This window comes from Lolium perenne, chromosome 4, assembly GCF_019359855.2.
Source record: "Lolium perenne isolate Kyuss_39 chromosome 4, Kyuss_2.0, whole genome shotgun sequence".
NCBI classification, from domain to species: Eukaryota; Viridiplantae; Streptophyta; class Magnoliopsida; order Poales; family Poaceae; genus Lolium; species Lolium perenne.
The window spans coordinates 118,993,464-119,016,837 of record NC_067247.2 but is presented as its reverse complement, the minus strand read 5'-3'; positions in this window follow the sequence as shown (position 1 = coordinate 119,016,837).

Here is a 23,374-nt window from a genome sequence, read left to right as displayed (position 1 = left end):
TAGTTGAAGTTAACCTAGTTTTCTTTGGAAGTACTAACAAAATAGTATACCATATATATGTGTTATTGAGGACTACTTCCTGTAATACAATTAGTTCTAACATGTCTACTCTAAACACATGATTGTTTAGAATATACCACCTATAACTCTAGGATTTCTCTATGTGATATGCTCTAAATAAGCCTTCTTTAAATTAAGGACTATGGTTTTAACATACTTGGTACAGTTATTAGGATTTTAAGGCCTAAGCTTTCGAACTATTCCTTAAATCCTACTCCTCATCATACTTCTGTTAACTCACTTATGATGTTCTCGTCCCTCACATCATGATTCTCAAGTGAATCATATATGATTACCAACTCTACCATGGAAAGTAGACTTAAATACTCCTATCACTCTTCCTTACCTCCTATGATTGACTCATCATAGACCTATACTACCTTACATAACTTATCTCCTTTAGTTATCATCAGGTATTTGACATTTTAAATGACTCCTACATAACCATAACTAGCATTGGTATACTTCTTCCACTAGGATATCTTCCTTATGGTTGTATCCTCTCTTTGGACTACCATGTATTGTATACCAACTGTGGTCTACTACCACCCATTATCTTAGGCTTCAATGGTGTTCTAATTATTTGGAATGAAGCAAGATAACTAATTAACTTTACTTACGAAAATAGATAAGAAAGATTGACTCAAGTGTGTCAGGATTATTCTCAAGTGAATACCCATCTCAAGTCATAAGAATGGTTGATTTAACTAAGATACATCCTATAGACACTACCAAACCTATAGGTCTCCTTTAAAGGGTTTTCATCCTAGGGTCAAAGCATTTGCTCTGATACCAGCTGTGATGACCCAGCGTACCACTGCATGGTGTAGTACACAAGTCGTTGACATAACACAAGTGAAACACCGTTCCACTCATATTACATCTCTCAGAGTGGTACAACAGAAACATATGCGAGTCCAAGGTATGTCTATAGAAGTACACACGAGCTGTTTACATAAGATCAACACAACCTCCTACTTTACAGTGAGGTAAAACTTCAAATAAAGCTCCAGAAGAACGACTCGTAGTCTATCTGATTGCTAACTCTAGCTTAAGAGCTACTTGGCTTGCTATAGAATTCTAGCTACTTAGGTGCTAGGATTAGGGAAAGGTTCCCTTCTATTACTAGTCTAGGTTTCCATAATAGCTGATGTAGAAGTTGACTCCATTGACTTCTTTGATTGGATTCTTCATATTGTTGCAGTTGACTCCTTTGTCTTCGAGTTCCACGGTAGTTTATCCTTCGGTGCCTTGATCTAAGAAGGGGGTTCAAATGGGATAGAATGAGTACGAGCGTACTCAGCAAGTTCATATTAGGAAATAGGTGTATCATGCACTAGCTACAGCCATAGACCAGAAAGTCATAGGCCAATGCAAGTTTTCATAAACATTTCTTCAAAAGGTTTATTTTATTCTGAAAACTATGCCCGTCAGTCTTCACAGGTTGACTAGAACTTCGTGGAGTTCCTTTCCTGCCGCGTTCGCAGTTCCCTTCCCGGAACAGGGAGTGACAGTCAAAATTCTTGATACCCTCTGCAGAGGTGCGTTACTTTACCCCACAAGAGATCTTAACTTTGTTGCCGGCCGAGAGTATGTCCCCGTCCACACTTCCTTGGGTGTGAGGCCCAGTATAAGATCCAAGCCAATCACTGCCTTCTCCGCGACCCTGCAAACCCACCCTTTTGTCCAACCGTACACCCCTAGTAGACTTCTCCCGATAATACGGCTTTACTCACGGTGTACTCCAGACAATCCATCATAGATCGTAGAGCTTATCATCACTAATGGATGGGTATTTAAAAGGCTATCCCAACCTATTGCGGCAGTGCCTCCAGCACCCCACCGGCTCTACCAATCCGTTGGCGTGCAGAAGGGAAAAGATACAGCTGACTTCCCCAGAGCCATTATAGATCTTATGGATAACGCGATATGTACGGCGCTAGAATCACTGGACGGCATTGGTACTTAGTCCTAGATGAGTAGTACCCATGCAATGGAACCTCCACCATATCAACACATACCATGGTTCCATTGCCCACCACATAGTCACATTCATAATTGTAAAATAATATTTGCTTTTCAATGCATGAGTGATAAGTATAGTACTTTGCATATACTTTGATAAAAATAATCAAATGACATGAGCAAGCGATGAACTTGCCTTTCTTGACTGCAAGATTATGCAGGCAAAAGCTTCGATACGTGAGAAATGCAAATGCTGAAATACCATCATCGTCCGGTAAGGACAATGTTTAAAGAATTGGAAAAAATGCTATAATGCATAGTATGAGATGCAATCGTCCCGAGCGTAACCTAACCTTGATGATTTAGGATGTATGAGTTGTAAAGATTTCTTTAGGGTTGGTTGCACCTTTAGAATGGTTCTCAAACAAGGTTCTTATTAGGGTTTGGTTATATTAACATCATAACCAAGTGATATAAGACATCATAACAATCATACACATAAAGATTAGTGGTGAAATAATATGTAAAGAACAATTGTCAATTTTAAGTTCTACAGAACATGGTTGATGATTACTTATATTATACTTCAAAAGAATAACTTTTGAAGAACATGTTGTTTAAGAAATAATAAGTATTTCAAAGAAGGATTAAGCTTCTAAGGTTTGATTGACATTTGTACTTCAAAAGAATAACTTTTGAAGAACAGGTTAAATAAGAACAAGAACTACTATACATAGGAGCTATGGCTTTCTAGGGTTTACTATGGAATTCATTTAGTTCTCTAACAAGAACTAGTTAGGTTCTTTAAGTATAATGGTTTTATATATGTAGCAAGTATTGGTAGGGTTATCACCATAGTTTCCCATATACATCATATCAAAGGATGGTTATTAAGATGGTTCCATAGGTTTGCTATTAGGTTTTACTATGGCTTCACATTTGCTTTACCAAATAATCTCTAATAGTTTCTAAGCTAAGTGGTTTATCATTTCCTAAGTAAGGTTTAGTTGGATAGGAACAGGTGATGTGATTTGCTACACAAAGTTGATACTAGGGTTTATCATTATGGTTCTACTAGGGTGTAATGATTGAGGTTGATCTTAATGGTATGATACTAAGTATGATAATCAGTGGTGCTAATATATTAACAAGCTAGGGTTTATACCTAGATGACATTAGTGGATCATATAGGTTTTAATTAAGAATAGGAACATGAAATGATAATCTCATGTGACTTGGTTTTATGCTAGTGGATTCTAAGCATGTATTCAATTGTTGATAATTAGGGTTCTATATGTCAAATAAATCTCCCATGATCATATGTGACACATATCCAGGGTTTTAGAGTTGGTTCTAAGGTGGAATGATCACATGAAATAATGGGATCCAGGTCTTACTCAATTTGAAACTAGGGTTTCTAAATCATGGTACAACTCCTAAAAAGGATGGTTGGACATATAGGTGTGGTAACTAATTACTCTGAATCAAAATTAGGAATGGTTTGACATTTTATTACTCCTCACAAGATTTAATAATTAGAGTACTCCTATTTTGGTTTAATTAAGAATCAGGGTTTAATAATTGTTATTAGGGTTTAAAATAATTAACTTGTTAACTAAAGATGTTTAAGTAAATAAGTTTTGATTTACCAAAATAATATTGACTTATAATATTTTCTTGAGTTATTACTATTTAAAGAAAATAGAAAATAGTAATTTGCAAAGTAGGGCTTATGAATTACCACTAATAATTAAGTTAATGCAAATATGGTAAATAAAATGAATCTTAACATTTTACTTAGTTACTGAATAGTTAAAATTTAATTTTTTAAACTTAACTATTTATTGAATTCAATTTGTATTTCAAATAATTGAAATAGCATAATTAATAAGGTTAAAAATAAGTGAATTTTGATTTTGACACACATTTTTGTTTTATATTTTATTTGAATAGAGTTTATTTTTGTGAGCATTTTGATATATTATTCATATTTTTCTGAGTTGAAATGGATTTTATACAATTTTGCAAAGTTTCAGCATTTTCTGGAATTTGAAATAAACGAAAATACTAAAGATACCGGTTCGCTCTACACACCCAGAGATAGACAGGTGGGGTCTAGGACACGTTGACCGCCACGCTGGCGAAGACTAGTCAATAGCCACGCGTGGGGCCAACTGACCACGTCAGCTTCGTCGGCGGCTTGACGCCGGCGACCAGACGGAAATAGCGCCGCCGATATATGACCTCCCGGGACGCGCGAATAGGTTTTTCCGACTCCCCTCGAGCTACTGAGCATGATGGTGTTGTTGGTTTGGCGAGGGGATCGCCGGAGCTACGCCGGCGACCAGGTCCCGCGGCGGTTTACTCCGGCGAGCACACGAACTACGGCTACGGTTGATGCCAGGAAGAAATAGAGGGGTCCAGAGATGCGCAAGCTCACCTTGAAGCTCAAGGTGCGATCAGCTCCGGCGATTGTCGACGGAGACAGCGATGAATTCGCCATTCCCGGCGATGTACTGAGAAAGGGAATGATCAAATTCGTGATGCCTCGGCCTCCCCTTGATGCTGGGCTCCTCCCAGATGATCTACACGCCAAGGCGCACCTCCTCGACCTAGCGGTGGACTCCGGGGTGGCTTTTATCGACGGCTAGCCGGAGAACTGGCCGGCCATGGCGGTGGTTCCAGTGAGAGATAGAGAGTTCGAGATAGGGATTGAGAGGGCGGAGAAGAACAAGGCGTGCACGGCGATGCTCTCCACCAATTTATAGGTCAAGGGAAGCCCTGTGGCCTCGACACGATGACGGCAATGGTGGAGAGGTGGCGGTCTCTGGAAGCTTTGGTTTGACGAAGATCTTTTCGCCCATGGATAGACTCGGACGCGAAACGGTTAGGGTGACGTTCTGGAACCTTCTGCGACGTCCGGGCATCCTTATCGTCGACGAGAGCGGTGTCTACTGGCGATGCCGCGCTGTCGACGCCGGAGAAGAAGACGATGACGAAGTCCCTCCATTGCACGACTTTTAAAGCAATTGAATCGGTAAGTGGCTTTGGGCTGGGCCGCGTCTGGGCTGCGTTGGCCTGCTTTGGCTGGTGCGGATCTGGGCTGCGACGTGGTGCTAATGGGCTGCCACCAGGGTAAGTTTCTCTCTCTCTATTTTTCTGTTTTCTTTTCTATTTTCTGTTTTTATATTCTGGTTTGAATTTGATATTTGAATTCAAATTGATTTCTGTTTGTTTTTGCAGGTCCTAAATTATTTGAGTATCAAGATAACTTGATAATCATGCTTACAACATGGTTTTGTTGTTTAAACAAATATTGTATTTTGATTAGAGTGACACTTTGTGAGGTTTAATTAAAATGGAAATGGTTAATATATTGATCTCCATTCTTTTATAATTTAGGAACCATTTCTGTTTAAATGATTTGAAAATTTACCACATGTGCATGGTGAACATATCATTTAATTGTTGCTAGGGTGCTTAACAATATTGTGGTTCACACACATTTTAATTAAGGTTAGAGTTTCATATTATTGGTAATGAGGTTGGAATTGTGTTATGATTGTATGTGAAGAATTATTCCTATGGTTTTAAGAAGATGGCTAAGAAAATTCTATAATCACAAATCTGATTGTAGTAAACTTTAGCTTGAACTAATTAAGATAGATCCTATGTTTATAATTAGCAATGCATTTGCTAATGATGGTTTAATTGATAGAACACTACTTCATTTGGTCTACTAGGATGGAAAGGTAGAGTTCAATATTTTATGTGAAGTAATTCCTAGGTGAAAGTTTTAGGGTTATAGTGATGCTTCACTAATTGAAGTATTAAATAGGCATGAGGTATGGCAGGGTTCTACTCATGACCCAAAGTAATCCATGGATTGGAATTTAAATATGGTCTAGGGTTTTAGTCATGATCACATATATAGGTTTAACTTATCATTTCAATTTTTAAGGTAAGATCATGCATTAGACCTGATCCACTTATTCCTCACTAATCCCACTTTAATATTCCTCCCATCACACTCATCCTAGATTCTTAGGGTTTATAATTAATACCAAGTTGTGATGATTATGGAATTGGTTTCCTAAGGTATTGCTATTGGAATAGGGTTCTCACCTCCAAGATTAAATATTGACTTGAACAACTAGGATTAGTACTTCTCTAATATTTTTGTAGGAACATGGCTATGGTTAGTATTATAACTTATCTCACTTCTCAATGTCTTGGAATATCCTAAGGTCCTACTCAAGATATGATGATATGATCCTCTAAATATATGGTTTGCCTAGGGATTCTACCTTGGTATCTTCTGTAGCTTGTTCTTCAGGAAATCTGATAAACCTGCATCTTGTGGTATGCCTCCACCTCCTAGCTTCTTCATCTTGATTCTAGCTAATTCCCATGGAATGGCTCTATGTGTTTGTTCCCATGTATCATGGTACTTGATGAGCAAATGGATGAAGGGTGTGGCTCTATTTATAGGCTTGGGCAATGCTCTAGTATCATGACACCTAGGTGGGTGACTCTTGTGTTGGTTTGATGAGTAAGGTGCTTGGTTGTCATGATCTCATCCATAGCAATCCTTTGAGCATGAGGTGGCAAGGCTTGGGATGCAAGTCATGTAGATATTTTCATCCCATGTGGCAAGATCATTATCCTCTCATATGATTTATTTTTGGATAGCCAAGTGGCTTTTGCTACTAAATATCATGTGGATGGTTTTATTATTGTGGATGAGTCATCATATTATATTTGATTGGATTTAGATTATAATATTTGTAAAAAGGTTAATGTTGAGGGTTATTTCTCAAGTTTGGATAGTTGGTGTTTGAATTCACCCAGGCATGATCATATGAGTTTCAAAATACTCATAGTTAGTTTTATTCAATTAGTTTGAACTATAATTCGTAATGTAAATGGATTTAGTTTTATGATATTCCATATACTTAATAAGTTATGATTTAAATAAGAATGTGTGGCTTTTATGCACTTTAGACCCTGTGGTTTACCTTATTTATAAGTGAATTTAAATTACACACAAAGGTAGTTGCTAACTTTTAAGTGTTAATAAGTTAGAGTTTGATTCTTAAAGAATGTGTTGTTGTAAATCTAATTCCATTTGATATAATCCATAGATCAAATCATCTCTACCCAAAACAAGGTTTAGCAAAGATCACAGTGAAGTTTATAGCGCTTGACTTGATGATCTACTTCAATTCCAGCAAGTCAAGTGAAACTTTAGTGACTGTGGTAAGTTTTGTTTGAAAGCGCGAAAATCCCCCGGATTTTCTATGCATGAATGCAATGCACACTTTGGTGTTCTCTCATTTTGTTGCCTCTAAACCTGGGATATTACACCGACACCGGCCCTCTCCCTCTCCTCTCCCTCTCGCCGAGGGAAGTTGCAGCGTCGGGGGTGTTCGCGAGAGGGAGAACACCTCTCTTCTCTCCCTCTCGCGAACACTTCTCCCTCTCGCGAACACCCCCGACGCCGCAACTTCCCTCCCTCTCGCAAACAACCAACACCCTCTCCCTCTCGCAAATACCAGTCGCCGACACCCTCTCCCTCTCGCAAACAACCGACGTCGACACCCTCTTCCTCACGTGAGCATTGTCGAGATCCTCTCCTTGAGCCTACCCCATCCGTGGTTAGGGTTAGGGTTTGGGTAGTGTTTGGTTAGGGTTAGTGTTTCATTAGGGTTAGGGTTTGGTTAGGGTTAGAACATGTACTTATCGATTTAATTTTTTGCAAAAACAATGGATCCATTCGAAATCCATCGAGACTTGGAACAGCGAGGAAATAATCCGCGATGGTCCAGAAGCCGACCGAGAAGAGCGCGACTCTGGTGATGGAGAAGACCGCGGCTCCGGTAATGGAGAAGCCGACGGCTCCGGTGATGGAGAAGCCGACGGCTCCGGTGATGGAGAAGTCGATGGCTCCGGTCATGGCGAGGTATACGATCACTAGGCATTAATGGAATTCTATATGTACATATAGATATAAATTAATTAATTTTTCTTCTCTTAGGCCTCCGAAGATAAGTTGGAGAAACGAGTCCCGGCAAGGAAGTTGAGCCCAAAAGACCACTTCACAATTGAAGCTATATCACCGAAAGGCCAACCGGTGGCACCCGCGGCTGTCAGAGTGACATTTAAAAATCAGTGCGGAGTTCTGGTTAGGGATCGTCTCTCGATCACTATTAGAGAATGGAACAAGACCAAGAATGTGTCCGAAAATCAGGTTGCCGGTAGGTACAAAGACACACTTTTTGACGACCTCATGGCACATTTCACTTTGCCAGTTTTGGGACCGGAGTCTGAGATGGCCAAGCAGAGGGCGCTAGTGAAGAAATGGGCTCTTAAGAATATGGGGGAACTTTTCCGGGCGTATAAGAACCGGTTATGGGCAACTTATAAGGCCGAGAAGAAGCCTCCATTATTCGAAAACTATCTAGCGAAGCAGGAGCATAACATGGAAGAATTTGTGAAGTACAAAGAATCAGAGGAGGCTATGAGACTGTCAAAGAAAAACAAGAAGAATGCAAGCGAAAAGAAATATCACCATCATACGGGGTGAGGGGGCTACGAAGTAGACATGCCTAAGTGGGATGCACAAGAGGCTGAGATGAAGCGGAATGGGATCACTCCAGAACCCGAGCGAGAAGGATGGGACACTAGGGCTCGAAATTGGTTCCTTGGGCATGGCTGTGAGTATGACATGAAGACAGGGAACCTTGTTGAAAGTGACAGCAAGGTTAAGGTACCCAGGGAAAAGTGGATTGAAGTGACGGCTGATATTAAAGCGGAAAAACTGAAGTTTGCTCCCGATAGAGAGAAAGACTTGCTGACGCTTGTCCTCGATAATCCTGAAAAGGGAGGACAAACAAGAGGCTTCGGCCCTAGTGTTCCGTGGGCGCTTGGGTTTCCGGATGACGCAGAGACTTATAGAAGCCGAGCGAGAGAAAAAAAACGCGAGCTGGAGGTGCAGAATGACCGGATGGCTGAGTTCCAACGCCAACTAGACCAGCAGAAGCGGGAGATTCAGCAGCAACATCGGGAGATTAATGAACTTAAAGGACAACGCGAGCTAGATAATACTGCCGGCATATCTCAGCGACGAGACAGCAGTGTGGCCGACTCGGAGGCCCCGCCTACACGGATGATAGATGGCGGTCCTGGCGACCCCGTGGATGGAATCAAGGAGCAAACACCTTGTGATATCCATGAGGTGATCAGGAACATGTCTGTTAAGGTGGCGGTCGGCTATGTCTTACCTGCATTTGGACCTGAAGGTGAGCCGGCAACATGGCATGGCAATCAGATACCAGCTGGCTATGCTCGTGTCGGGGTGGATACAGTTGTACCGACTTGGGAGTCATTGGAGCTCGTAATCGCTGGAGGTGATGGCCGGGATACACTGGGAGACGTAGTGGGAGAAATCATTCTTTGGGAAAAGAAAAACATCAAGCTTCCAGGCATGGTAACATCAACTAGTCGTCCCACCAGGTCACCATCACCTCCTCCAAATGATCGAAGGCCGCCATCACCTCCTCCGACTGATCACATGTCGCCACCATCACCCCATGACTTTGACCACCACATCCCTAGTCCATCTCCATCTCCCGCGCCGCCGCCTGCGCCCACTAAGACTCGGAATGCACCCAAGCGGAAGCGTGTGAAGAGTCCTGTCCGCAAAATGTCGCCCCTACCAAGAGTACCAAAGGTTCCTCCCCCTGATACGTCTCAAACGTATCTATAATTTCTTATGTTCCATGCTACTTTTATGATGATACTCACATGTTTTATACACATTATATGTCATTATTATGCATTTTCCGGCACTAACCTATTGACGAGATGCCGAAGAGCCAGTTGCTGTTTTCTGCTGTTTTTGGTTTCAGAAATCCTAGTAACGAAATATTCTCGGAATTGGACGAAATCAACGCTCAGGGGCTTATTTTTCCACGAAGCTTCCAGAAGTCCGAAAGGGAAATGAAGTGGGGCCACGAGGCGACGCCACACTAGGGCGGCGCGGCCCAGATCCTGGCCGCGCGGCCCTGTTGTGTGGGCCCCTCGTGACGCCCCCTGACCTACCCTTCCGCCTACATAAACCTTCGTCGAGAATAACTCCAGTACTGAGAGCCACGATACGGAAAACCTTCCAGAGACGCCGCCGCCGCCAATCCCATCTCGGGGGATTCAGGAGATCGCCTCCGGCACCCTGCCGGAGAGGGGAATCATCTCCCGGAGGACTCTTCATCGCCATGATCGCCTCCGGATCGATGTGTGAGTAGTTCACCCCTGGACTATGGGTCCATAGCAGTAGCTAGATGGTCGTCTTCTCCTAATTGTGCTATCATGTTAGATCTTGTGAGCTGCCTATCATGATCAAGATCGTCTATTTGTAATCCTACATGTTGTGTTCGTTGGGATCCGATGGATATTGAATACTATGTCAAGTTGATTATCAATCTATCATATGAGTTGTTTATGTTCTTGCATGCTCTCCGTTGCTAGTAGAGGCTCTGGCCAAGTTGATACTTGTAACTCCAAGAGGGAGTATTTATGCTCGGTAGTGGGTTCATGCCTCCATTAAATCTGGGACAGTGACAGAAAGTTCTAAGGTTGTGGATGTGTTGTTGCCACTAGGGATAAAACATCGATGCTTTGTCTAAGGATATTTGTGTTGATTACATTACACACCATACTTAATGCAATTGTCTGTTGCTTGCAACTTAATACCGGAAGGGGTTCGGATGATAACCTGAAAGTGGACTATTTAGGCATAGATGCATGCTGGATAGCGGTCTATGTACTTTGTCGTAATGCTCTGATTAAATCTCATAGTACTCATCATGATATATGTATGTGCATTGTTATGCCTTCTTTATTTGTCAATTGGCCAACTGTAATTTGTTCACCCAACATGCTATTTATCTTATGGGAGAGACACCACTAGTGAACTGTGGACCCCGGTCCATTCTTTACATCTGAAATACAATCTACTGCAATACTTGTTCGTTACTGTTCTTCGCAAACAATCATCTTCCACACAATACGGTTAATCCTTTGTTCACAACAAGCCAGTGAGATTGACAACCTCACTGTTACGTTGGGGCAAAGTACTTTGGTTGTGTTGTGCAGGTTCCACGTTGGCGCCGGAATCCCTGGTGTTGCGCCGCACTACACTTCGCCGCCATCAACCTTCAACGTGCTTCTTGGCTCCTCCTGGTTCGATAAACCTTGGTTTCTTTCTGAGGGAAAACTTGCTACTGTCTGCATCACACCTTCCTCTTGGGGTTCCCAACGGACGTGTGTTAATTGCACGCATCAAGCTAATTTTCTGGCGCCGTTGCCGGGGAGATCAAGACACGCTGCAAGGGGAGTCTCCACTTCCAATCTCTTTACTTTGTTTTTTTCTTGCTTTATTTTATTTACTATTTTGTTTGCTGCACTTAAACAAAACACACAAAAATTAGTTGCTAGCTTTACTTTATTTACTGTCTTGTTCTCTATATCAAAAACACAAAAAAATTAGTTACTTGCATTTACTTTATCTAGTTTGCTTTATTTACTACTGCTAAAATGAATACCCCTGAAAATACTAAGTTGTGTGACTTCACAAACACTAATAATAATGATTTCTTATGCGCACCTATTGCTCCACCTGCTACTACAGCAGAATTCTTTGAAATTAAACCTGCTTTACTGAATCTTGTTATGAGAGAGCAATTTTCTGGTGTTAGTTCTGATGATGCTGCTGCCCATCTTAATAATTTTGTTGAACTATGTGAAATGCAAAAGTATAAGGATGTAGATGGTGATATTATAAAATTGAAATTGTTTCCTTTCTCCTTAAGAGGAAGAGCTAAAGATTGGTTGCTATCTTTGCCTAAGAATAGTATTGATTCATGGACTAAATGTAAGGATGCTTTTATTGGTAGATATTATCCTCCCGCTAAAATTATATCTTTGAGAAGTAGCATAATGAATTTTAAGCAATTATATAATGAACATGTTGCTCAAGCATGGGAGAGAATGAAATCTTTGGTAAAGAATTGCCCAACCCATGGACTGACTACTTGGATGATCATCCAAACCTTTTATGCAGGACTGAATTTTTCTTCGCGGAACCTATTGGATTCAGCTGCTGGAGGTACCTTTATGTCCATTACTTTGGGGGCGACTACAAAGCTTCTTGATGATATGATGATAAATTACTCTGAATGGCACACGGAAAGGGCTCCACAAGGTAAGAAGGTAAATTCTGTTGAAGAAACCTCTTCCTTGAGTGATAAGATTGATGTGATTATGTCTATGCTTGTGAATGGTAGATCTAATGTTGATCCTAATAATGTTCCTTTAGCTTCATTGGTTGCTCAAGAAGAAAATGTTGATGTGAACTTCATTAAAAATAATAATTTCAACAACAACGCTTATAGGAATAATTCTGGTAACAACTATAGGCCATATCCTTCTGCTAATAGTAATGGTTATGGTAATTCTTATGGGAATTCTTACAACAATAATAGGAGTGTACCCCCTGGTCTTGAGGCTATGCTTAAAGAATTTATTAGTACACAAACTGCTTTTAACAAATCTGTTGAGGAAAAGCTTGATAAAATTGATATTCTTGCTTCTAAGGTTGATAGACTTGCTTCTGATGTTGATCTTTTAAAATTAAAAGTTATGCCTAATAAGGATATTGATAATAAGATTGTTACTACAGCAAATTCCATCCAAGTTAGAATTAATGAGAATATAAGATTGATGGCTGAATTGCATGCTAGGTGGGATAGAGAAGAAAATGAAAAACTAGCTAAAGAGAATAATGTAGCTAAAGTTTGGACTATTACCACCACTAGTAATGATAATGACTCACATGTTTCTACACCTCCTACTATCAATGGTAAAATAATTGGTGTTGGCAATGTTTCTACTCCTAGTACAAAGCGTACAAAAGCGCTGAAATCGCTAAAGCTATGAAACTGTTTGTGATAAAACTGCTGAAATTTTTCAAACTATTGGGGACAATGATCCCATTGCTGTAGATCATAATGGTTTAGATTTTGATGATTGTCACATCTCTGAAGTTATAAAGTTCTTACAAAAACTTGCTACAAGTCCTAATGCTAGTGCTATAAATTTGGCCTTTACAAAACATATTACAAATGCTCTCATAAAAGCTAGAGAAGAGAAACTAAAACTTGAAACTTCTATTCCTAGGAAGTTAGAAGATGGTTGGGAGCCCATCATTAAGATGAGGGTCAATGATTTTGATTGTAATGCTTTATGTGATCTTGGTGCAAGTATTTCTTTTATGCCTAATAAAATCTATGATATGCTTGACTTGCCACCATTGAAAAATTATTATTTGGATGTTAATTTTGCTGATAATGCTACGAAGAAACCTTTGGGGAGGATTGATAATGTTCGTATTATGGTTAACAATAACCTTGTCCCCGTTGATTTTGTTGTCTTGGATATTGAATGCAATGCATCTTGTCCCGTTATATTGGGAAGACCTTTTCTTCGAACTGTTGGTGCTACTATTGATATGAAGGAAGGTAATATTAAATATCAATTTCCTCTCAAGAAAGGTATGGAACACTTCCCTAGAAAAAGAATGAAGTTACCTTATGATTCTATTATTAGAACAAATTATGATGTCGATGCTTCATCTCTTGATAATACTTGATTCACACTTTCTGCGCCTAGCTGAAAGGCGTTAAAGAAAAGCGCTTATGGGAGACAACCCATGTTTTTACTACAGTACTTTTGTTTTATATTTGAGTCTTGGAAGTTGTTACTACTGTAGCAACCTCTCCTTATATTTATTTTATTGCATTGTTGTGCCAAGTAAAGTCTTTGATAGTAAAGTCAATACTAGATTTGGATTACTGCGCAGAAACAGATTTCTTGCTGTCACGAATCTGGGAAGAATTCTCTGTAGGTAACTCAGAAAAATCTGCAACTTTACGTGCTTGATTCTCAGATATGTACGCAAGTTTCATTCAATTTGAGCATTTTCATCTGAGCAAGTTTAGTGCCCCTGTAAAATTCGTCTTTACGGACTGTTTTGACAGATTCTACCTTTTATTTCGCATTGCCTGTTTTGCTATGTTTGATCGATTTCTTTGTTCCATTAACCTTCAGTAGCTTTGTGCAATGTCCAGAAGTGTTAAGAATGATTATGTCACCTCTGAATGTATGAGTTTTCAATTATGCACTGACCCTCTAATGAGTTTGTTTCGAGTTTGGTGTGGAGGAAGTTTTCAAGGGTCAAGAGAGGAGGATGATACAATATGATCAAGAAGAGTGAAAAGTCTAAGCTTGGGGATGCCCCCGTGGTTCATCCCTGCATATTTTAAGAAGACTCAAGCATCTAAGCTTGGGGATGCCCAAGGCATCTCCTTCTTCATCGACAACATTATCAGGTTCCTCTAGTGAAACTATATTTTTATTCAGTCACATCTTATGTGCTTTGCTTGGAGCGTCTGTTTGCTTTTGTTTTTGTTTTTGTTTGAATAAAATCAGATCCTAGCATTCTTTATGTGGGAGAGAGACACGCTCCGCTGTTTCGTATGAACACATGTGTTCTTAGCTTTATTCTTAATGTTCATTGCGAAGGTTGAACTACCTCGTTCATTGATGTATGGTTGGAAACGGAAAATGCCGCATGTGGTAAATGGTATAATGTCTTGAATAATTTGATACTTGGCAATTGTTGTGCTCATATAGATCATGTTTAAGCTCTTGCATCATGTACTTAGTACCTATTAATGAAGAACTACATAGAGCTTGTTAAAATTTGGTTTGCATGATTGGTCTCTCTAAGTCTAGATATTTTCTGGTTGAGGTGTTTGAACAACAAGGAGACGATGTAAAGTCTTATAATGCTTACAATATGTTTATATGTGAGTCTTGCTGCACCATTTCATACTTGAGTTTGCTTCAAACAACCTTGCTAGCCTAGCCTTGTATTGAGAGGGATTCTTCTCGTGCATCCAAATCCTTGAGCCAAAATCCATGCCATTTGTGTCCACCATACCTACCTACCACATGGTATTTCCCCGCCATTCCAAAGTATATTACTTGAGTGCTACCTTTAAACTTCTATTCTTTGCCTTTACAATATATAGCTCATGGGAAAGTAGCCTTAAAAACTATTGTGGTGAAGAATATGTACTTATGTATCTTATTTCTTAATAAGTTGTTTGTTGTGCGGTAACCATTTCTTAATAAGTTGTTTGTTGTGCGGTAACCATTTTTTTGGGACGCCATCAACTTTTACCTTTGTTGAATATCATGTGAGTTGCTATGCATGTTCGTCTTGTCTGAAGTAAGGGCGATTTTCATAATCAAATGGTTTGAGTATGCATATTGTTAGAGAAGAACATTGGGCCGCTAACTAAAGCCATGAATCATGGTGGAAGTTTCAGTTTGGACATAAAACCTCAATCTCTTATGAGAATATTATCTGTTGTTAAATGCTTAAGCATTAAAAGAGGAGTCCATTATCTGTTGTCTATGTTGTCCCGGTATGGGTGTCTAAGTTGAGAATGATCAAAAGCGAGAAATCCAATGCGAACCTTCTCCTTAGACCCTTGTACAGGCGGCATAGAGGTACCCTTTGTGACACTTGGTTGAAACATATGTTATGTAATGATAATCCGTGTTAATCCGAGCTAATTAGGACAAGGTGCGGGCACTATTAGTATACTATGCATGAGGCTTGCAACTTATAAGATATCTTATACATAACTCATATGATTTATTACTACCGTTGACAAAATTGTTTCTATGTTTTCAAAATGAAAAGCTCTAGCACAAAAATAGTAATCCATGCTTCCCTCTGCGAAGGGCCATTCTTCTACTTTATTGTTGAGTCAGTTTACCTATTCTCTCTATCTTAGAAGCAAACACTTGTGTAAACTGTGTGCATTGATTCTTACATGTTTACCTATTGCACTTGTTATATTACTTTGTGTTGACAATTATCCATGAGATATACATGTTGAAGTTGAAAGCAACCGCTGAAACTTATATCTTCCTTTGTGTTGTTTCAAAGCTTTCTACTAAGAATTTATTGCTTACGAGTTAACTGTTATGCAAGACTTATTGATGCTTGTCTTGAAAGTATTATTCATGAAAAGTCCTTGCTATATGATTCAATTGTTTACTCATTATCTTCATCATTGCTTCGAATCGCTGCATTCATCTCATGTGCTTTACAATAGTATTGATCAAGATTATGATAGCATGTCACTTCAGAAATTATCATTGTTATCGTTTACCTACTCGAGGGCGAGTAGGAACTAAGCTTGGGGATGCTTGATACGTCTCAAACGTATCTATGATTTCTTATGTTCCATGCTACTTTTATGATGATACTCACATGTTTTATATACATTATATGTCATTATTATGCATTTTCCAGCACTAACCTATTGACGAGATGCCGAAGAGCCAGTTGCTGTTTTCTGCTATTTTTGGTTTCAGAAATCCTAGTAAGGAAATATTCTCGGAATTGGACGAAATCAACGCCCAAGGGCTTATTTTTCCACGAAGCTTCCAGAAGTCCGAAGAGGAAACGAAGTGGGGCCACGAGGCGACGCCACACTAGGGCGGCGCGGCCCAGCCCCTGGCCGCGCGACCCTATTGTGTGGGCCCCTCGTGACGCCCCCTGACCTACCCTTCCGCCTACATATAGTCTTCGTCGTGAAACCCCCAGTACCGAGAGCCACGATACGGAAAACCTTCCAGAGACGCAGCCGCCGCCAATCCCATCTCGGGGGATTCAGGAGATCGCCTCCGGCACCCTGCCGGATAGGGGAATCATCTCCCGGAGGTCTCTTCATCGCCATGATCGCCTCCGGATCGATGTGTGAGTAGTTCACCCCTGGAATATGGGTCCATAGCAGTAGCTAGATGGTCGTCTTCTCCTCATTGTGCTATCATGTTCGATCTTGTGAGCTGCCTATCATGATCAAGATCGTCTATTTGTAATCCTACATGTTGTGTTTGTTGGGATCCGATGAATATTGAATACTATGTCAAGTTGATTATCAATCTATCATATATGTTGTTTATGTTCTTGCATGCTCTCCGTTGCTAGTAGAGGCTCTGGCCAAGTTGATACTTGTGACTCCAAGAGGGAGTATTTATGCTCGATAGTGGGTTCATGCCTCCATTAAATCTGGGACAGTGACAGAAAGTTCTAAGGTTGTGGATGTGCTGTTGCCACCATACTTAATGCAATTGTCTGTTGCTTGCAACTTAATACCGGAAGGGGTTCGGATGATAACCTGAAAGTGGACTTTTTAGGCATAGATGCATGCTGGATAGCGGTCTATGTACTTTGTCGTAATGCCCTGATTAAATCTCATAGTACTCATCATGATATTTGTATGTGCATTGTTATGCCTTCTTTATTTGTCAATTGCCCAACTGTAATTTGTTCACCCAACATGCTATTTATCTTATGGGAGAGACACCTCTAGTGAACTGTGGACCCCGGTCCTATTCTTTACATCTGAAATACAATCTACTGCAATACTTGTTCGTTACTGTTCTTCGCAAACAATCATCTTCCACACAATACGTTTAATCCTTTGTTCACAGCAAGCCGGTGAGATTGACAACCTCACTGTTACGTTGGGGCAAAGTACTTTAGTTGTGTTGTGCAGGTTCCACGTTGGCGCCGGAATCCCTGGTGTTGCGCCGCACTACACTTCGCCGCCATCAACCTTCAACGTGCTTCTTGGCTCCTCCTGGTTCGATAAACCTTGGTTTCTTTCTGAGGGAAAACTTGCTACTGTCTGCATCACACCTTCCTCTTGGGGTTCCCAACGGACGTGTGTTAATTGCACGCATCAAAAACCTAACGAGGTTTATAGTGGAGCAAAGCTTCTGTGATTCAATACTCTTTCCTTACAACTACAGTTGAGAGTCATACTGATCTATTGTGCACATTCAGTTTTTCTTACTCGATGTTAAGTCTAATTCATGACGTCTATATAAACATGTGCAGTTTCCACTGGATTCTGCTAAACATTAAAGTTGATAAGGGAATTGTTGAAGTAAGCGACCCATTGAATAGAGGCCTGGACGGGTTCCGCGACGTGCAGGAGATTCTCCAGAGGTAATTTCAATCATTGTCGCGCTATATCTTTCGTGAGATATCAATTAATCATCCATTATATTAATTCTATCATTCTTTTGCCTGGAAGGGTTTGGACATCTTTCAAGGAGGTTATTACGGGTGAGCACTTCGCAGAACAGCTAACATTTACTATTGTACCGTGCGCCCAGCAGCCACAGGGGACGAATCTATGTGGATACTACGTTTGCGAGTCCATTCGCATGTTAACCACTGAGCAGCACAACGATAATAGATTCAACGTAAGCAATAACATTCACAACTTTAATTTATTATCGTCAATACTTCGTTATCAAGATTGATATAATCATATTCATCTCATTTTCCTACATAGGTCGAATACATGCGGGAGAAACTCCAACCACAGGAACACATTCTAGGAATTACGGAGGAACTGGCGGCATTTCTGTTGACAGAAGTAATAGACGACAACGCGGTTTAGTCCAAAGAGGCGTCGTTAGTAGGGAGCTCCATGTATATGTATTAGTTCGAATAGACGACGGGCATTTGTCCCGGTAGTAGTAAGCTCCATGTATATGTGTAAGGGGAATCTACGAATAGATCGACTTTTGCTTCCAATATTTGTTTGCTCGATCTATATATAATGAATGAACGTGTACAACTTTTAGTAGCGAATGAAATAAAAGGGGGGCGGTGGCGGGGGGGGGGGGGTGGGGTGATGCTGCACCACGTACTCAAACCCTAAAGCAGCATCATTCTGCGCGCGCCACGTATAGGTCCTTTTGTCGCGGGTCGTAATACGGCCCGCGACAAAAGGGGCTGTCCCCTGCGCGCCCCGCGCCTGCCACGTGGTGGACCATATGTCACGGGTGGTAACTGACCCGCGACAAAAGGTCCACCTTTTGTCGCGCCTTCGTTGTCGCGGCTGGCCGCCCGCGACAAAAGGGCCTAACGACCCACCACAAATGGCCTGTTTTCACTAGTGTTAGCTACCCTCACTTACGTACATGGCCCACTTGTTGTATTCATATTCACCCTCTTCTGACACCCAATCTCTTCACACCGATCTCCCCAAGTCGATGTCGCCATGTGTCCCATGCTTCCTCCGAAACTCTAGTGGGTTCACCCAACAGTGTACGCTCCACGAGTAAGTAATTTGACTAGAGATTAAGTGTAGTTAAAGACTAAACTGGTTAAATAACTGAAATACTAGTAATTCTGAAAATAATAGAAAAAGGAGGGAGTGGAAAAAAATTAGACAAAAACATGAATGAAAAATATCCCCGTGGAGGACCTTTAATCCCAACCCCGGCGGGCGCCCGCAGTCCACATGGAGAGCCTTTAGTCCCGATTCATAACGCAACCGGAACTAAGGAGGGATGCTTTAGTCCTGATTCTGTAGTCCCGGTTGCAAAACCGGGACTAAAGGCCCTTACCAACCGAGACTGAATTCTCTTTTTCTACTAGTGTCTCCTTAGGCTGCCAGATATCCAAACCGGGCGCAACGAAGCACGCCTTTGGACGCCTAGTGCTCGACTCGCCTCCTTGGTGTCGTCCCACGCCGCGAGATGATCACGTGCATGCGGTGCAGTCTCAGCTTCTGGTTAGGTGCTCTACTCTGGTGCTCGAGTTCCTCATCGCTGCTAGCAACCTTACCCGTGGAGATTTGGGAAGATGTTCTTACAAGGGTGAAAATTCAAGGTCTGGCCTTAACTGGTTGCGCCTGGCAATGACCTAGTTGGAGGAAATGTTTTGAGAGCGGCGACTATCTTCAGGGTGAAAACCTAAGACCTTTGGGCGAGCCTTAATGGCTCTGCTGCGCCTCGCTGTCGTGCGCCGCACTCGGCGAGTGCCATAACCCCACGACCTGGACCCCACCTGCACGGCCTTGAGGTCCACTCTCCCGTGTGAAGGAAGATTGACGACCGCGCCATCCCTACCCTTTCGACAGACAGGCGTGGCCGCCACCATCGGCGCCGGCGCCGGCAGCAGCCGGCGAGGAGGAGTAGGCCTTGCTCGCTAGGGTTTGTGGGGGGGGGGGGGGGGGGGCGTCCATAGCCGCCCTCGCGCGAGCGGCCTGGGAGCAGCGTGGGAGGAAACCTCCTCCTAGCTTTGTTTCGATGAATAAGGCGCATCACTCCATCCATTAGCTATAGTCGATCAGCACTAAACTGGCACCGATGCACGTTGTGTGAGGTAAAAAAGTTGACATCGTACGTGTTTGCATCCTCTAGCATCTACATATGTTCTGTGGTCACATTCATTTGATTGCACATGCATGTGCACTGCTGTTATATATACGGCAATCATGCTTTAATTTTAGATGGAGACACATGAGTCTTGAAGAAATAGTGGGGGTCGGGTGTTTCTGCGTCTGAGTGTGATACACCTCTGATCTGTGTGTTGCTTTTACAAAATTTAGCTTATACGTATTCATCATTGACGGTTTGGACAGATTACTGCTCAGGGAGTACTTTCCCGGCAGAGCTAAACTCGGCTATCCCTTGGAGGTTGCATTGTGCTCATCCACGTGCCAGGGCGCGTTTGGTAGTCTTCAATTAATTCCTGCACAACTAGCGCAGTGGGAAGGAACCCTGCGCGTTTAAGATGGGCCATGAGCCAAAAAAAGCCACGTTGTTTGGTGGTCTACACAGATTTTTTTTTTTTGCCCCGTCGAGATTTGGGTCCTGTCCGTTTGGTAGGTCGGTTTTCAGGCCTTGTAGCAGCCCAGAACAGCGCCAGTACTGTTTGCACTAGTGGAAAATAGGCTATCTGTGGCGCACCAAATTCGAATTCTGTGGCGCATATCTAGGTCGCCACAGTTGCCACGCGACTAGTATTTGAATTCTGTGGCGCATATGTACATGCGCCACAGAATTTTTGAAACTTCTGTGGCGCACCATGCCAATATGCGCCACAGAATTCTCTTAAAAACTTCTATGGCGCACCATACCAATATGCGCCAAGAATTTTCTTTTCGAATTTCAAAAAAAGTGGCGGCCAGATCTAGATCTAGATCTAGATCTGGGGCTGCCGAAATTTCGCCGATTTTTTTGGTGATGGTGGTGGTGGTGGTGGAGGAGGAGGAGGAGGAGGAGGAGGAGGAGGAGGTGGTCGTGGTGGTGGTTGTGTTGGCCGGAGGAGGTGGAGGTGGTGGTGGTGGTGGTGGTGGTGGTGGCCGGAGGAGGAGGAGGTGATGGTGGTGGCCGGAGGTGGTGGTGGCCGAAGGTGGTGGTGGTGGTCGCCGGAGGAGGTGATGGTGGTCACCGGAGGTGGTCGCCGGAGGAGGTGGTGGTGGTCGCCGGAAGAGAAGGAGAAGGTGGTGGTGGTTGCCGGAGAAGAAGGGAGGAGGTGGTGGTGGTGGGAGGAGAAGTGAGGAGATGGAGAAGTGAGAGGAGAAGTGGTGGAGGAGAAGTGGTGAAGGAGAAGAGGAGTAGGAGATTGGCGCCGGAAAAATTTAAAATTTTTGGGCAAAACTTCTGTGGCGCACGGACAGTTGGTGCGCCACAGAATTTTTTTTTCTTTTTTTGTATTTTGCAGGAAAAAATCTTTAACTGGCCGTGACTTTTTACTCTTTTCGAATTTGGAGATTCTAAAAATTGTCCAATCGGGTTAAGGTGCACGGACACTTGGTGCGCCACAAAATTTTCGTGGGAACATTTTGATATATTGTGCGTTTTTTTTTTCGATTACGTATGCAACCAGAAATCCAGTTTGATGATTTTGCAGCGTAATTTTGTAAAAAAAAAAGGTCGAAATTCATGTTTGCTAATTTTTTGTGGTGCTAGATCACATTATATATAGGCACCTCGAAGGATTTTATTTTTTGAAATTTCTATCTATTTCTTTTTTATTTTACAGTGCTAAAAAGGCGATCCACGAGGGGGGGTGGAGTTGCGTGGGGAGAAAAAATCCTGTAGAATTGTATGGCGCATATGCCTAGTGCGCCACATAAATATGAACTTGTGTGGCGCATATGTCCACATGCGCCACAGAACTTTGACTTTCGGTGGCGCATCCGCCACAGAATTCCCTTCGCCCATATGCAATGTTGGACCCCGCGTGGGCCCCATGAAGATTCTGTGGCGCATCCGTCCACATGCGCCACAGAGAGTCAAAATTCTGTGGCGCACCACTCCTACATGCGCCACATAAATTAGAAATTTCCGTGGCGCATATTTCTGGTGCGCCACAGAAATAATTTTTGTGGAGCATATTTTCTACGTGCGCCACAGATGCCATTTCTACCTATCATAGACGACACAAGTTCGCGACACAACATTTTGCAGACACGATCATAGTTCTGGACACGGCAGACAGGATCATGGTTCAACACACTAGACACGAACAGGAACTAGACACGTTATGGTAACAGGTTAGCTTCAGACATGATGCTCGGAGACGACACACCTGGTGTCAACGCCATGGTACGGGCACCTGCTCACCACCTCAGTGCAGGTGTGGTCGAAGATGACCACACTGTACTCGAAGGAGGACACCTTCCTGAAGATGAGGAACTGGCCTGCCTTGAGCTAATGGGCGACGGCGAAGGCTGTCCATCCCTGGTCGATGAATGCGTCACTGCCTTCTCTCCTCGTAGTCATCCTCCAGTTGCATCCGGTGTTGGTGGTGACGATGATGTTGGAAGGAATTTCTCTGAACCACTTGACGAAAGCTTTAGGGATCATGAGCCGGCCGAAGGTGGGCTTGAAGATGATGCAGAGGAAGTGGTCCGGCCCTGCCTCCTCGTGGAAGTGGCCGACCTTAGCCGGCCTTCCGCGACGCTTCTTCGCCGGTCCCTCGCCCGGAACCTCAGCAGGTGACCCAAACATGATCTTCTCCGTATGCCAGAAGAATACAAGCCATTAGAGGTGTGCCTGCTCACAGTTAGTTTAGATGAAAACGAACATTGATAACACTAGTAAGGCCTCATACATTTGCTCACACGGTAGGCATAGGGAGTGGCCACAAACTAAGTGTAGTGTGCAACGACTGTGGCACACATGACTAAGTTTGAGGCTACCACCTAGCCTTTCATTGTGCCTTTGTTGAATCATTGGCCAATACACTAGACAAATCAAAACGAGGCCTCATATGTAGGATCACGCGGCATGCAAAGGGATTGTCCGCAAACTAAGTCTAGTGTGCCAGTAATATGGCACACATGACTAAGTTTGAGGGCAGCACCCTACCTTCCGTTGTGCCATAGTTGAATCA